The sequence below is a fragment of the Sesamum indicum genome, linkage group LG11, assembly GCF_026168435.1.
Source record: "Sesamum indicum cultivar Baizhima isolate 11 linkage group LG11, ASM2616843v1, whole genome shotgun sequence".
NCBI classification, from domain to species: Eukaryota; Viridiplantae; Streptophyta; class Magnoliopsida; order Lamiales; family Pedaliaceae; genus Sesamum; species Sesamum indicum.
Genome location: NC_142667.1, coordinates 3,210,047 through 3,227,312, shown reverse-complemented (window position 1 = coordinate 3,227,312; position 17,266 = coordinate 3,210,047). Strand labels below are relative to the sequence as shown.

At 32.6% G+C, this 17,266-nt stretch overlaps 1 long non-coding RNA gene across 1 annotated transcript; it reads right to left on the bottom strand.

The window, feature by feature from the left end:
- Positions 1–7,749: 7,749 nt before the first annotated feature.
- LOC148785012 (uncharacterized) lies at positions 7,750–9,465 on the bottom strand. The gene is made up of 3 exons (XR_016062915.1): positions 9,331–9,465; positions 8,752–8,818; positions 7,750–7,988 (listed from the first exon to the last, which is right to left on the bottom strand). It is a non-coding gene; the product is annotated as an uncharacterized LOC148785012 (long non-coding RNA).
- Positions 9,466–17,266: the final 7,801 nt, after the last annotated feature.

Sequence of the window (17,266 nt, the reverse complement as noted above, 5' to 3'; positions counted from 1 at the left end):
TACTACAACTTAAAACACAAATTCTGATAAAAAACCAGAATATTTAACAACCCAACAATCAAAAACTCTGGCTTCAGATGTCATAGCTGACCCACCTAATAAAGATGACGGCACCGCTCAAAGTCCAATGTGGCTAATCAGTGTGACCTATCTCCTGAAAAGTATGTGGCAAGGAATGAGTTGCCTACTTAATAAATAGAGCTAATCAACCTATATATATGTATATATACAGGCAATGATTCGCGTACATACAGTCACATCGGCAATAGTCATTTATCATATAGCAACCCCAGATATAAGCAGTAATACATACTCACAACTATAAATCAATCCATGACATAATATTCGACATTATCGTTTATTAGTTAAGGGCCTCACTTACTCTAATTGGTGTACATCAGTCAATGGTTTCGCTGGCCATCATCATATCATATACAACACAGGATACCCGTTGTGTGATATCCCCATACTCTTTTACTTCAGCTGTGTAGCAATATCAGTACAGGACATCACTACAAACATGGTACCCCCACACCACCCTAGTGTGTAGCTAACAGCACAGGATATTCCCCGCTGTCCGAAATACCCCGTTACCCTACGCGCCATGATACCTAGCTTAAATCATATATTTTTCATATCACATTATCATCAATCACATTTTCATAAACCATTAACTGTGTTTCAAACTAGGTAAGCATCATCTTTTATTTCAACTCACAATCGTCATTCTATTCTTTATAATAATCACTTTCTCAATAACAACTCCCAATTTGATTTCATCAACAATCAATTATATGATTATCACATAATCATATCCCGCATATCTCTACATTACCATCACATATCACATAGTAATAATTTCACCAATATTATGGTAATCTAACAAATAATCCACAACTAATTATATAAACAATCAATATACAAAAGCCATGCATAATAATATAAAGCCAAGTCCACGTTCTCATCCAAGAAACCAATATATATAATATATACAATACTACACATATAGATATATATATAAATCCAATTAGCTATACTTATTGTAAATCCCAAAAATACTTCGATTCATGAGGGACTGCTCAACCCTCTACTTTGTCGTCACGTCCTATAATAGAATGTTATACGTATAATCAATATATTTAATTTACCAAATAATTCATAAGAATTAACTTAATCAAACCCCTTATATATTTATAACTATCATTTTTAATAACATTCGTAAATTATATTACCCCTGAAACCTCCTTTTCCTCATTAATAACATAATATTCCTAAAATAGAACTTCCGAAATATTTCTATGAATTTTCTGTCAATTTATCGTTGCTATACAATTTAATTAAGAAATAATACATAGAATTACATATTTGGTTAATCATTCCGATGGAATTGTATAAATTAGCTATAATAATAATTAAATCTAATAAATCTAATATTTTAATTACCCAACTATATCATTTTTATAGCATATGTGATATTTAATTCGACACTAATTTAAATAGCTAAAATTATAAAAATACTCCGATTAAATAGTATATCACTCAATATAAACTATATTTAATAAAAAGACTAATTAAATAATATAATTATATAAATTAATGAAAATTAAAATAAAATTTCTTACCTCGCTGCGCGTCAACTGAAGGAAGAAAGGAAATTGCAGTTGTGTTGATGGTTTGTACATATAAACATATATATAAGTATGTTTATTTATGGGGGGATTAGGGCGGTGGGTAAGGCCCACCCCTTCCCCAATTCATTACTCTCTTTTTCTTTTCTTGTCTCTTTCTCTCTTACATATATATATATATAAGTAGATATATTATTTACTAATATATATATATATTATTTACATATTATTTACTAATATATATATAAATTATTTACATATATATATTATTTAGTAATATATGTTATATATATGATATTATTATTATTTTATTTATTCAATTAGACTTTTCTCAAAATATTCATTACGTCCTCTTAATTAATATGATTTGCCTCCAAATATTATAACGAACTTCAATTTAATCCGTTCAAGTTTTATTATATCCCAAATTTAATCTATAATTTATTTACTAATTAAATTTAAATTTCTAATAATTACCAATTAGTCTCCCAATTACGTGAAAAATTCTACAGACGTCACACAGAATAAATGCCATGTTTCATCAGTGACAGATGTGGGACGTCTATGCATTTTTAGTGGATTAATTGACAAGGTTGTTAACTGATTAAACTGACTCACAGGAGTAATATGGAAGCCTTGGAGGCTTGGTCGGTATGACTTGAATTCTCGACTCCGATAATGTAGGATTAGTCCTTGGACTTGAGGAATCATGGAAGTTGCATGCATATGATGGCTATATCTTGGATCTGGCAAGAGATAATTGTGTCTTTGATGTGGTCGTCATAAGCCTTGTCTAGTGTAATCGGAGTATGTAGTGACAACGGTGGATTCCAAGATAGAATCCATCCCATATCAGTATATGATGGATATATCTCCTATGCGCTCTGAGATGATTTAGACTCTCTAAGTATATGGCCATAGCGATTGGTCGAATGGAAAATTATTTCCTTTGTCGATCAATAGAATAAACGCATTTCAAGTATTCAACATACTTTCCTGGTCCAAAATGGGAACAGACACTCAATTTCATGCCCTAGACTAAGATCGGAGACTATCAATGGAACGACCATACCTGTATGCAATTCAGGAGCCTAAATGTTCAGGCCAACAGTGTTATGGACCGTTGCTAGATGGCCACCCATAGTAATGGACGTTTTTTATTAATGGTTAATTGAGAATAATTAATTAAATTAGATTAATTAATTATTTATGTTAGATACAATGTCCAAGTCTAGCTGAGTGTGAACCTAAAGAGTTACACATAAATCACTATGGAATCAGTAGAATTAATTTAAAATTAATTCTAGAAGAATCAAATTAATTTAATTGGATTAAATGAATTTAAGGATATAACTGATTAGATCATTTATTTGGGGAAGTCCATTGGATGGATGGCCCAAGAATTAATTAATTTTATTAAATAGTTATGGGATTAATACCTTTAAGTTAATTGGATTAATTGATTTTACGATGTAATGCATGTTGCCGAGCAGCCTTTGTGGATCGATTGCATCCAATCTCAATTGGCATCTATGCTGAGTTGGTTGATATCAAGGCCGCGGCTCATTTTTCTAAGTGAACATTTGATCAAATTTAATAGTGGGCTGGTAAGATATTGCCCCGTGACCACTGCCTACCTCTTGATTACTATATTACAAAGAGTTGATAAGAGACTCGGGTTCACCTGTTTAAAAGATTGATGCGTGTAAGAATGGTTGCATGTTGTACTGAAAGGACGACATTGATCTGGACACTGTAAGTTTTCTGGAGAAGCTACGTACAAACTGACTAGGTAGCGAAATCCTAACCTTAAGAAGAGCCCCTATGCCATTCTTAGACACCTACTGAAGTTGTATGCTTCAGAAGCGACTATCTAGCATATGACGTGGCATGTCAACCATCACACGGAGGAGGGATCCATGTGCCATTTATCTGATACAGAGGCATGGAGAAATTTTAACTGGACATATCCCGAATTTGCAGTGGGGCCCTGTAACGTTAGTCTGGGTTGGTGCACGGATGGGTTCGCACCGCACAAGCAGTACGGTCATACGTATTCATGTTGGCTCATTATGCTTCCACCATACAATCTTCCATAGGGAATGTGCATGAGTTCTGAGTATTTGTTGATCCCTGGACCTTCCAATCCGAAACGTCTCATCGATGTTTACCTGGTGCCAGTGATGGAGGAGTTGCAAAATTTGTGGTATAAGGGTGTACTGACGCGCATCTATGCAGAGAACGAGAAATTCATGATGCGCGCCGCGTTGATGTGGACCATGAACGACCTACCGCTTATAGGATAGCGTCGGGATGGAGTACCTCTGGTGTTATGGGTTATCCAGTTTGTATGGATGACAAACGTGCATTTTTTTTTATTTGCAGAACGGTAGTAAGGCGTGCTACTTTGAATACTACAAATAGTTCCTACCCTCAAACCATTTGTACCGTAGGATCAAGAAATCATTCATTAAGAAACGAGTAGAAAGGAAGGTTGCAAGTCCAAGGTTGACGGGAGAACAAATCTGCAATTAGATTGAAGAGTTCAGTCTTGTGGTTGAAGTTCCATTGTCACTCCTAGATAGCTATGGTAGCAAGCATAAGTGGACAAAGAAAAGCATCTTTTGGGAGCTCGAGTATTGTTCGACCTATCTGATACGACACAATCTTGATGTCATGCACATTGAGAAGAACGTGTCTGATAATATATTCAACACTGTGATGGATATAAAGGAAAAATCGAAGGACAATCTGAATGCATGGAAAGACATGAAGATATATAATCGATCGGAGCTTGAGGTGGATGAAAGAAGGCCGAACGTGATGTCTAAAGCCATATATATCCTGACCAAGAAACAGAAAAGGGGGATATGTGAATGGATTAGTCATCTTAAGTTTTCTGATGGTTACGCATCTAATTTGGACCGTTATGTTTACATGAAGAAGTTGAAGATGCACGGCATGAAGAGATATAATTCTGATGTATTCATGCAGAAGTTGATCCCGATTTCCTTCTTGAGCCTGTGTGGAGTGCGTTCACAAAGGTCAGCCTTCTATATCAAATTCTATGTTCGACGATGCTAGATGCGGACAAGGTACAAGAATTGAAAGGTAGTGTCGCAACCATCTTGTGTAACCTCGAAAAAATATTTTTGCCAGCTTTCTTCAACTCAATGGAGTACCTAATTGTTCACCTGCCCTATGAAGCTCGTGTGAGAAGGCCCGTGCAATGTAGGCAGATGTACCCATTGGAGAGGTAAGCACACAAGTTATAATAGTTTTTTTAAATAGTTCTAGTGTCATATATATGTTTTCTAATAAATATCCGTTTATTAGATTTCTTCGAGACTTGAATATGAAGGTGAAAAACATAGTACACATCGAGGCGTTCATTGTAGAGATATATCTTGTAGAAGAAATTAGTCTATTCACTTCTCAATACTTTGAGTCGCAGATTCTCTGCAAGCGGAACAGGCCCTATAGAAATGACGATCTATTTTCAACTGCCCGGGCCGAGCAAGTGGTGCATCAAAGAAGAGGTGGCTCACCTCAGAGTGTCACATAATTGAGATGTACATCTTGTGCAATTGTGCATTAGTCACGCCATACTATGAATAAGTGTAAAGATACCAATAGTTTGTAAATTATTCTTATTTTCAGACTTTTAACCTACGTATTGATATGTATTCTAGTTTTTTTTTCAATACAGGTCCTTTTTTAATGAACTCTACGAGCATTACCATCTGGAGGACCCTAATATTGAGGAGCTAGTAGCTACTCAATTCAAGGGTTCAAATATCGTTTAAATTGTGACTTATGGAATCCGAATGCATATAGTTTCTCTAATATGTGCAATGTAGGTGAAATTTGTATTGAACTATACGGACAACGAGCTGTTAAAGTTGCATTATTGGAGTTCTGCAGTTGAGGTCACAACATTCTCGTGTTACTTTGTGAATGATTACAATTTTCACATTGAACGTCATAGCGTAGGCAAGTCAACTATGAACATCTGGGTGTATGTCAAAAGCTCGTCATATATAGACACTGACAGTGACTTTTATGGGATTTCTTGAAGAGATAATTCAATTAGATTACCTACTTATTTCAAACATGCAGATCGTTCTGTTCAAATGCCATTGGGTCGATCCCGTGAGAGGTATGAAGGTACATCCTCGTTACCACCTCGTTGATATGAACTTCAAGAAGGTATACCCAAAGAACGAACCATTCATCTTGGCATAACAAGCAGTACAAGTATACTACAGGAGTACCCTAGCATGAAGAGAGACAAAGTGGATTGGGCTATATGGAAAACAAAAGCCAGAAGAGTCATTGATGACTCGAGATGGACCAAAGTCATATTTCAAGAAGAGAAGACAATACCTACTCCACAAGTTGTGACGGTCAGTTATAGTTATGACATGAAAATGACCCAAATAGTATACAATTAGTCGTTGATCTTTCTGTTGCAAATCAACAAGGAACAGGTACATCTCAAACGGAGAATGGTGAATTTGATGAATTTGACGAAGATAGCTTTGATGAGGATTACGAGACTGAAGAAGATAATAATTATGATTTGAAAGTTCACTATTTCTGTAGTCAAATATTTGTAAACATTTTTGTAAAAATTACTCATCAAATATTTCTATAATTATTTTGTACGAATATTTATAATTTTTTTAAAAAATTATTTAAATTAGGAACGATCAATATTAGTCAGATCGTTTGGAACTCCGCTCCTAACACGAATGATCATAAATTAAATTGTCCCATACATTAACCGTTCCTCAATATACTGGAATAATATTAAATTTTCACTAAGAACGAGCATACAAATACAAATCATGCCTAAAAATATTACAATATTCTACAGAAAAAACGAGAGAAATTCGAAAACTAGGGATATTGACCGTTCCTATATCCGTTCCAAATAAATTAAATTTCGCGCTAAGTGAAAAGTGGAGGGAAAATCACATCTAGGAACAGTTGTTAAATATTTAATCGTTCCTAGATGAATATAAATCAAATCATACCTAAATGAATAAATTAACTGTTCCTAAGAGGAATTTAAAGAAAATCGTGCCTAAAGGAATAGCAAACTCGTTCCTAATGATATCAAATTATTCCTAGTTCACTTCCAGATTATAATATCTCCACATCCGTGAGCCTGATTAATTCCAGATTTATACGCATATAAATACTATATATATGTGAATATATCTAGCCGTCTGATGTGAAATCACATGGTTCAATGGACAGTTGCATTATTTTCAACCTCGTTGATTGTGAATCACATATAATATCTTAGTATCCGTATAAGAAAAATATTCAAAATTTCATGGAATGTAGTATTTTGTCGATTTAATCATATCCAACAGTCTGATTAAAATTATAACGGTCTGATTAGGCGATCCAGTATAACAGTATAAGATGCTACTTACATCTATGTAAGAATAACAACCCAGTATAACAGTATAAGATGCTACTTACATCTATGTAAGAATAACAATCTTATATATACAAATATATTTGATCTTCCAAACATGTATTAATTTAATTCAAAAAATTATATGTTTTCAATGGTCTTAATTAATTTATGGTGTACTTTTCTCTGATCATTAACATGTGTTGTCAAACATTTTTTTTTATTTTTTTATTTTTTATTTAAAACAGAAAATATTTTTGGCACCATATTAGGAACAGTTGTTTCAAAAATAGGAACGGTCATCTAACTATCCTCTGAATACGACGTCGTTTTATGATTAAACAACATCTTTTTGTGTAATTAGGAACGGATTTAGGAACACTATACCCAACCGTGTCTAAATGAATCAAGATTCTGACTAATCCACATCAAATAAAACGACGTCATTTTGCTTACTAAAGAATGGTCTTCGGAATAATTTTTTTTAAAAATTTGATCGTTCCTAAACTGTTCTAAAATTTTAATATATAAGTAACACTTAGCAGATTTTTCTTTCCCTTTCTCCTCCTCCTCCTCCTCTCTCTCTGTAGCACCTCCTTTGCTACAAGGGCTATACCTACCCTAAACGTCATACTTATTGTAATCCCTGTGTTTATATATATAAATGCACATAATAATTTAATCCATGTGTATACGTAACCCCAACGTCATAATAGGTATTATCAACCCACAACATTATATATATATACATATCACACACCACAAGGTGATTCGTCACAAGTAATCCGTACGCTTATATTCTCTCTGTACAAACAAAATGTGGTTTGTACTCTAACTGACAAAGAGGAGAAAACTGCATACTGGCCCGACCTGCCTGGGTATAGCGCGTGGACCTATTCTTCAACAGTCAGACACCTCAAAGTCTATTCCTGAAAGAAAATGTTAGCAGGGGAATGAGCCTGCCACTCAGTAAGCAAATAACCAGTCCTATCTATATATGCATGTCAACCATAGCCCAAACAAGATAAACAAGCAGCACGAATGGAATACAATCAATTTAATTCCAACATAAACTTTATTACACCACATGACTATCTCATAATAAGACAAGTAACCAAACTCCATTTTTTTCCTAGTTTGCTTACCAGAAGGTGATATTGTGTTTTTTCCACCAACTCAGTCTCACCGTTATATAAATTCAAGTGAATCCCCTTGACAGCCGGCTCATCAATCTCGCACATAGCTGTTTCATTTCGCACATAGCATTTTCTTTTCGCACATAGCATCGCATCAAAGCTCTTTTCATTGCGCACATAGCATTTTCTTTTCGCACATAGCACTTTCTTTTCGCACATAGCATTTTCAACACGTCAAGGGGTATTCACGCCACAATTATATTCAATTTCCACCACTCCCTCATTTCCACATATCACCATTCTTGTAAGCAACTAGTAACGTAAAACAATATATCATTACATATTCTCATTTTCAAACATCCACAACACATCAAACAATAAACATAATATTTCAACGTATTTCCTCATTTCACGTACACAATACCGTCAATCAAATCAAATCATTCATCACTCATATACTTCAGATAAATCAATGTCAGCACGAACCACAAATTCATATAATAGTAATACCACAAATCAAGAAAACATATATAGATAATACCAATTATTTACTTACCTCGACCTTACAACGTTTCTTTCTACTCTGTCACTAATTGTCAGTCCTTTTACTTCACCCCCGTATCCTATAATGAGTTATATCATACACAATTAATATATCGAGAATATCGTAATTTCTTTTAAATATAATATTGAATATCATTTGTACAATTTCTAATAATTCTTTAATATTCCATTTCTATCGAAATACACATCTTCATTTTTCCTCTTTATTAACATACCATTTATTAAATATAATTCTCAGAATATTTCTATAAATTTTCTATCAATTTCTCGCTATTATACTCTTTAATTAAACAATAATACATATAATTGCGTATTTGGTTAGCAATTCCGATGGAATTATATAAATTAGCTATAACGATAATTAAATCTCACAAATCTAATATTTCAATTACCCAACTATATCATTTTTATATCAAATGAGATATTTAATACGACACTAATTTAAATAATCAAAATCATAAAGTACTCCGATTAAATAGTATATCGCTTAATATAATCAACATTTAATAAATGGAGTACTTAAATAATAGAATTATATAAATTAATAAAAATTAAAGTTCAAAATCCATACCTCTATTTTTCCGAAATGTGTGTGCGCGTTGCTGTGTGCATATGAGTGTGTGTATTAATGTGCATATGTGTGTATGTTATGAAATGAAGAGTAAAAAGGAGAGCCCCACCGCCTCACTTCAAACCCTCTCTCTCCTCACTTTATATATATATATATATATATATATATATTATATTATATTATTATATACATAATAATATTATTATTATTTTATATATTTAATTAAACTTTTCTCAAAATACCCATTACGTCCTTTTTAATTTTCTTTAATTAATATAAATTGTCCCAAAATATTATAACAAACTCCAATTTAATCCGTTCAAGTTTTATTATATTCCAATTATGGCCCATAATTTATTTACTAATTAACTAAATTTTATAAAAAAAATTATCAATTAATCCCACAATTATATATTATAATTTTTTGGGGCGTCACGCTCTCTCTCTCCACCTTTGGCCGCGACCTTTTGCCTTCCCACCTCCGACCATCGTCCGTCTTCGGTAGAGGTGAGTTTTCTCCTTCTTTTATTTTCTTTCCCCAATTTGTGTTTAATAACATTTCTAAAAATATTTTCTAAAATGTTTATGAAAAGGCGACTTTTGAAAATATTTTTCAGAAATATTTTTAAAAATTTATAAATATTTTCTAAAAAATTGTGAAAATATTTTCAGAAAATACTCGAGAAAATGTTTTGAGAAACTATTTATGAAAATAAATTTCAGAAATTAAAATATTATTCTAAAATTCAAATATTTTTTTAAAATTAAAATATTTTCCCCCCATTTTTTCTTTTTCACTATTTCTGAAAATATTTTCATAAATAATTTTCAAAAATTAAAATAATTTTTATCGAAAACTAAAATATATTTATCCTGAAATTGAAATATTTTTCATAAAATTAAATTATTTTTCCTAAAATTTGCATATTTTTTTTCCTAAAATTAAAATATTTTCCAGAAACTTACATTTGTATATTATTGTGTAATTTAGGCATATTGTATAATTTTTGTGTAATTAGGGTATAATTATGTAATTGACGCAATTATTGAAAATATTGTTTTGTAGTTATTGTATAATTGTGTAATTTCTGCAATTATTGTGTAATTTAGATCGTAATCTATAATTTTTGTAATTATTGTGTAATTGTGTAATTTCTGAAAATATTGTGCAGTTTAGATCATATTGTGTAATTTTGGTAATTATTGTATCATTGTGTAATTTCTGCAATTATTGTGTAATTTTTGTAATTTATTGTGAAATTTGTGTAATTATTTAAGAAATTAATGAATTTAGTACACATTTTAGGATAATGGAAATTAATAACATAACAATTACAACAATAGAAAAAATGAGGTTAAGAATTCCAATAATAATATTATTTACATAATAATCAATACTCACATAATTAGACAAATATTATAAATAATAATATTATTAACATTATAATGTCAATAATCATAAATGAGGCTAATATTCCCTATAATAATATTAGTTACATAACAATATCGATAATCACAATCTTAGACTAATTAATATTTTCAAGAATAATATTGTTTACATAATAATAACAAATAATGACAACCTTAGACTAATCAATATTTCCAATAATAATATTATTTACATAACAATATCAATGATCACAACCTTAGACTAATTGATATTTTCAATAATATTACTATTTGTGTAATAATGTCAATAAGCATTATATTATAAGGCTAATATTTTCAATTATATTGTTATTTACGTAATAATATCAACAATAACAAAATTAGGGTAATATTTCAAAATAAAATACATTTACATAATCAGTACAATGACCACAAAATGAGGATAATATTTTTAATAATTATTAATTATTTAAAATATATATAGTTCCTTTGTGCCAACGTCCAAACGGATCATGTATTGCTTTAAACTTTTTTAGCCCATCAAGAGAATTTTTGCTAATAGAACTAGTTAGGTTTTATCCATTTTTATTTGTCAAAAAAAGACAATGTTGTAGAAAAAGTGGATAAACTGAGTAGTACTATAACAAAACGTTCATGTGATAGGCTAAAAAAGCTTAAAACAATGCTTGACCCGTTTGCATATGTGCATAAAGACATATACATTTATAAATAATTAATGAGTACAATAATCATAAATTCATGAAAATATTTCCAATATAGAAGAATTAGTATATTCTTATTAATAATTGTATAATTAGGTAATTGTTCAATAATTACAAAAATTAATATTTACTATAATTTGTATAGATTATGTCTAGTGGTATGCCCTCCTGGACCATGCGGTTATGGCCCGCCACTTCCATCCCTATCGTTTGATGCTTCCAACCTGGGAAGCAGTCTTTCGACCACCCCCACCACCTGACACGGCTAGACAGTTAGTCGCTCGCAGACTCCAAATGATTGTTGGACCATTTGGTGTTACTCCAGCAGCTGAGGAGGCCGGATAGTCGTCTGCCACACCAGACCAGCAACTGATCCAGAAGTTTGTCGTTGCAAGACGAGCCCGGTTAAGCCACTTTGGCTAGCTGACGAGGTATGGCTCCAGCTCCAAGCTACTGGACCAGTGCAGACTTCTAAAAGTTCACAAAGAATAAGGCGCACCGGATGGAAAACCCCTCGGCGTCCTCTATAGTGTAACGTGGGGGATCCTCCTCTGTCGGCATGTACAAGAGGAAGATGGTAAGCACATTACAGTATTTTTAAAGGTTGATCATTATTTTATACATATTATGCTAACTGTTTATTCTTCTACAGGAGGCAGAGCTCGGTCGGCTGCACAAGTAGATGGAACTGTTCGGTAGATGCTATAAGAAGAAGGCGGACGACAGCTTGAGCGGTCGGAGGGTTGTTGAAGTGGCAGTGTACCTTAGTAATTTTATTTTATTTTTTAAAATAATTCTGGGGTAAAGTACTAATAATTTTATTTATTTTGCAGTATCATTAGTCTCAACCCACGGCCGAATCGGAGGTTTCGATGGCGATCGAGCAGCAGCTGCAGCTGGCTGCAGTTGGGGGCAAGAACAAGGGTCGTGTATTCGACCTTGGTTCTGAGGCACACATCTCCAACCGGACCCACATATCACCATCACCACCGCTACAATCAAATTCGGCCATGGAGGATCGCATCGACCAGCTAAAGGATGATAGTCGACATCATGACCATGATGAGGGAGATGCGGGCCAGCTCCTCGACTGCCGGATTGTCACAACTAACCACCCCAGCACAGCCTCCGACGAACCCCCAAAGCCAAACGACGACGAAATGTACGAGGCTGATAAGGAGGGTTTAGATTAGGATTTATTTTTTTTTCAATTTTGTAATCGAATAATATTTTATATTAAAATAATATTTTTTTTCTAATTATTCATGTTTATTCATAATGTTTATTACATTTTATTATTTCATATTTATTCAATTAATTAAATTAAATAATATAATTAATTAAGATTTTATTATTTATTTATTTATTATATTTATTATAATTTATTAATTAATTAATTTTTAAAAATTATTAAATATATAACTTAAATAATTAATAAATATTTTATTATAAAATAAAAATTTAAGAACGATTTTATTAATTGTAAAGAAAATGTTACAAATCTAAACAAAAAAACCATTCCTAACACTAATGCTAAAACGATTCTAAACACGTGTTCCTAAATAAGATTGACCACTCCTAAAACCGTTACAAGAGACTGTTCCAAACAAAAAATTGACTGTTTCTAATACTATTTCAAAAATTGACCACCAAAAAATTCCAATGACCATTATTACCAATACAAATAAATACAACTCCAAAATTCAGACATCCTACTAAAAACCCGATAAAAGCAAGCAAGGTAATATAGTCTATATGGCTTTCTAATGTATATCTTACTTGCAAACAGTAGTTTGTTAATCTATTGCCGGCAAGTACCAGTGCACCTGAAATTTGGTTCCGTTGGAGAACCAACCATCGGTGCCTACACAGTCATCTCAGTTGAATGAAATTGGTGTTAGAGACAGAGGAGAAAGTGGTGGGTGGTATAAGCATGGCTGGTGGTAGGAGAAAAGGTATTGGCAGAGAAAGGTATATGGGTATAGGAAGAGAGGTGTTGGCAGAGATAGGTGACTTGGAAATTGGAACTAAGTAGGGTTCTCTACAATGCACAACTTTAGGCCTCTTGCATGCACAGTACTAATGTAAAACAAACAAATAAGGTGTAAAAACCACAAAAATAAATATTAAGTGTGTTTTATCTTATTTCGAAAAATGACAAAATATGAAACCAAACATAGTGATTGTTTTTGTTAATAGATAAAATTTGTGTCACGCCACATCTCCATAGCTTAATAGAGTTATTAACCCCGTTAAGTATGATGGACTTTTTTGGTACGTTTTAACATTAAGGGGATGTTTGCGCGCAAGACATGCTTCACGGGTGGTAAGTGAAATTTACCCTAAAATTAATTAGTTGTTAAGGAAGACATATGGCGTTGAAGGCAAATATTAAGACGTTCATTGTGGAGATAATCCAAATTCAGCGTTTAATTCAGAAACAAGTCAAAAGACCTGCGGATTAACATTGTTAAAGCACAAAACCACATTGGCAGAAGATCAAAGCTCCAACTCCATCAAGAAACATCCAAATTCAAATCAAACATTCCAAGTTTACAATGTTTAATTCGAGAATAAGTTAAAAGACCCTCGAATTAACGTTATCAAAGAGTCAAAATCTACATCAGAGGAGATCAAAGCCTCAAACTCCACCTCCGAAATTGACAAAATTCAAGATTGTATTTTCGAATTAAAGAATCAAAGGACTCAAGTAGAAATTTGTACCCGCAAAATAAATAAATCCAAAATTTCGATTGTGATATTTTCTTATTTTAATAAATTCATAAACACACAATTTGCATTATGACATTGTAATTACTTTTGTTTTTCGTTTATAAAAGTGACTCTATATTATTTTAACATCACTACACCAATCTTTTTATTGTGTCGATAATACCTTAAGTTATTTTTTCCCTTTTCTTTTTTGAAAATGTGATTTGTTGCTTTATATATATATTTTATTCTTATTAATCTTTAATATATTTTAAAATGTGAAAAAATATTTATTATATGCACAAAGGAACAACGTGTCATGATCGATCAGTAAAAAGATTACATTTAGGCTCTCATTTAAAAAAAAAAAACTATGAATTTCTAATTGTCAAAAGAAAAAGAAAATAAAAATTGGAGATGAAAATCCTTTCTAAGTTCAATTGGATTGATATTATACATTACAAATTGGATTAAGGGTGACTAAGTTCAATTGGATTGATACTATAAATTGAGTGGAGGATACTAAATTTACTTATGGCCAAGCCCAGTTGGCTAATTGAATATAGTTTTTAACTAGCTTTGCTAATTATATTTAATTAATTAATTAAAAAATAAAGAAACTATGATAGATAATGATGTAATTTCAAGCTTAAAATGCCACTATTCTATTTAGTACATAACTTGTATATAACCACATTAAGGTACAACTGGTTATCATGCTCATATGTTTTAGGAAATTGGGATTATTATAGGATGTATTTGCAGAAGAATTATCCAATCAGTTTTCTTATGATCCATTGAGATCAGTCCTCTTGTGGATTTTATTGTGAGTGTTATTTAAAATTTTATTATTTTTTATAAAATTGGAGAAATAATATATGTTATCATACATGGTTATATATACATGTCAAAAGTGATTTATTCTTGCAACAAACTTGAGTAGACTGGTTTTTTTTTTTAAATTGTTTATTGATAAACAAAAACGAATACCACATTCCATTACCTATTTGGATTGGATAGGCCTTTGGAACTTTATAGAGTTAAGTGATACAACGTGATTATTATTTTGATCATGTAGAATTTTGGTATTCGTTATGAACTTGCGTTGCGATCGACCTTTAGAGTCCATATGAGTACTCACTATGTTCCATTTATCTTGATAATGTTCAGTTTGTCGTAGTATTCAGTATATCCATGTGATCCTTAACTAGTTTAGGCAAAATTGCAAAATTGATCTTGTATGTATAGGGGGTGAAAAAATTAGTCCTATAAGTATTAGACTGGCAATTTTAATACTTTCAGTAAAAAATTGCCAGATTTTAGCCGAACAACTTGAGGCTTAGGATTCCGGCTACTAATTGGAAGTCACTTACACAGTTAGCTTGGATGCTGATGTGGAGTGGAGGCAGAAAAAAATGTGTGAATCACGTGTGGAAGATTTGGTCTATTTAATAATTTGTCTGTCAAAACTTCTTTTTCGTAGATTTGCTGGCCTATTATTCAACCCACAACACCGAACCTCCACCAAAAGTTTTGCCACGCTATAACAATCCTAACAGAATGTCTCCTATCTTTTTTCATCAACTTTTCGGCAACATCTCACCAGCGCCATTTTTGCATCGCTGTCGTGATTTTTCAAACTTGCCCCCATCAACTCTTTGTCGTCCAGCATCCTCTCACCTTCGGAACGCCTCCATTAGAAAGCATATCGTCCAGCAATCAATTTTCATTCAACTACTACAAGATTAACAATTCCATAAGCTTTGGCTTGTGTTGCTGACATAAAAACGTTCCCGGATGAAAGGAAACTTTCACGTTCGATTTTGAAGGGGGGAGATCCTATAGGATCCTATCCCAATTTTTCTTTTGCTAGGCTCATAACAAAAAAACCCACTTTCTTGCGATTACAAGGTTTATTCGAATATGAGCGAAAAAAATAGGAAATTCTCTCTCTTTCTAAGAGATAAGACTCAGTAGAAAAATATTCAAAGTGTTGATGCCCCGGGCTGGAAATTTTGATGAGTAGATTTATTGTTCGCTTCTTCCTAAACATCGGCTCTTCAAACAGGCTTCCCAAAAGGTAACGGAGGTGTGCAAAGGTTTCCTCGGGCCATGCGGAGATTGGCCCTCGAGTGCAAAGTCTGGTATTATGACCTTTACCACAATGATGTTGTCCATAGATCAAATTATTTCATGGATTGGATTTCACTTGACTGTTACGGTTCCATTGCATTATGTATTGATTGAACAAAAAAAGGGGGAACTTGATCATTCTTTTTCTAACAAATCAAAGAAATTCTTAATTCTATAGGGTTGAATAAAAATTTGATTGACCCACGGACAAAAAAAAAATTGCAGTCCGTTTGATAATGATCGAGTTACATTGCTTCTTCGGCCCTGGAAATATTTTGTCTTTTCTGAATGATAAGGAGAGAGTCACCGAATAATTTTAGTTTTCTTCAACTTTCCAATATTTGGGTATCTTTTGTTTGTTGCCAACTCCTCCCCCTTGCAACTCCTTCTTGATACCAACTTTTGCCATGGTCTTAACTCTACTAGCCTCCCCAACACATCCATGCTCCACACCACGTAAGCAACCATGTAAGATTCTAAGTATTTAAGTTGGGACCATTTGGAAACCGAAACCCTAAGCCCCAATTTTCTGGCTAATTTTTAGGTAATTTTGGCCGAAAAGATCAAAAGTTGGTCAAAATTGCCACTAAATTAAAATGTACATGACAAAATTGCTAGTCTAGTACTTACAGGACTAATTTTGCCAACCCCCCATACATATAGGATCAATTTTGCAATTTTATAAATAATTTATTCTCTAAATGATTGTTCATCCAAATTTATGGATTTGTTCATGTAGTTCTTGATAAGCGGTCAACATACTCGACGCCAGATGGTTCATAGGGCACGTCGGTTAGCATTGGGCTACTAGTTTGAAATTTCATCGTGCAGTTTCCACTTGAGTGTCATTTCACAGGTAGGTTGGAGGTTATTTGTATGTGATTGACTCCACCATATACGTAAGTATGACTAGTATTGTGCAACAACAGAGTCGCTTAATGCATGAAGGATAAAGTAGTAAACGATCTTTCACAAACTTA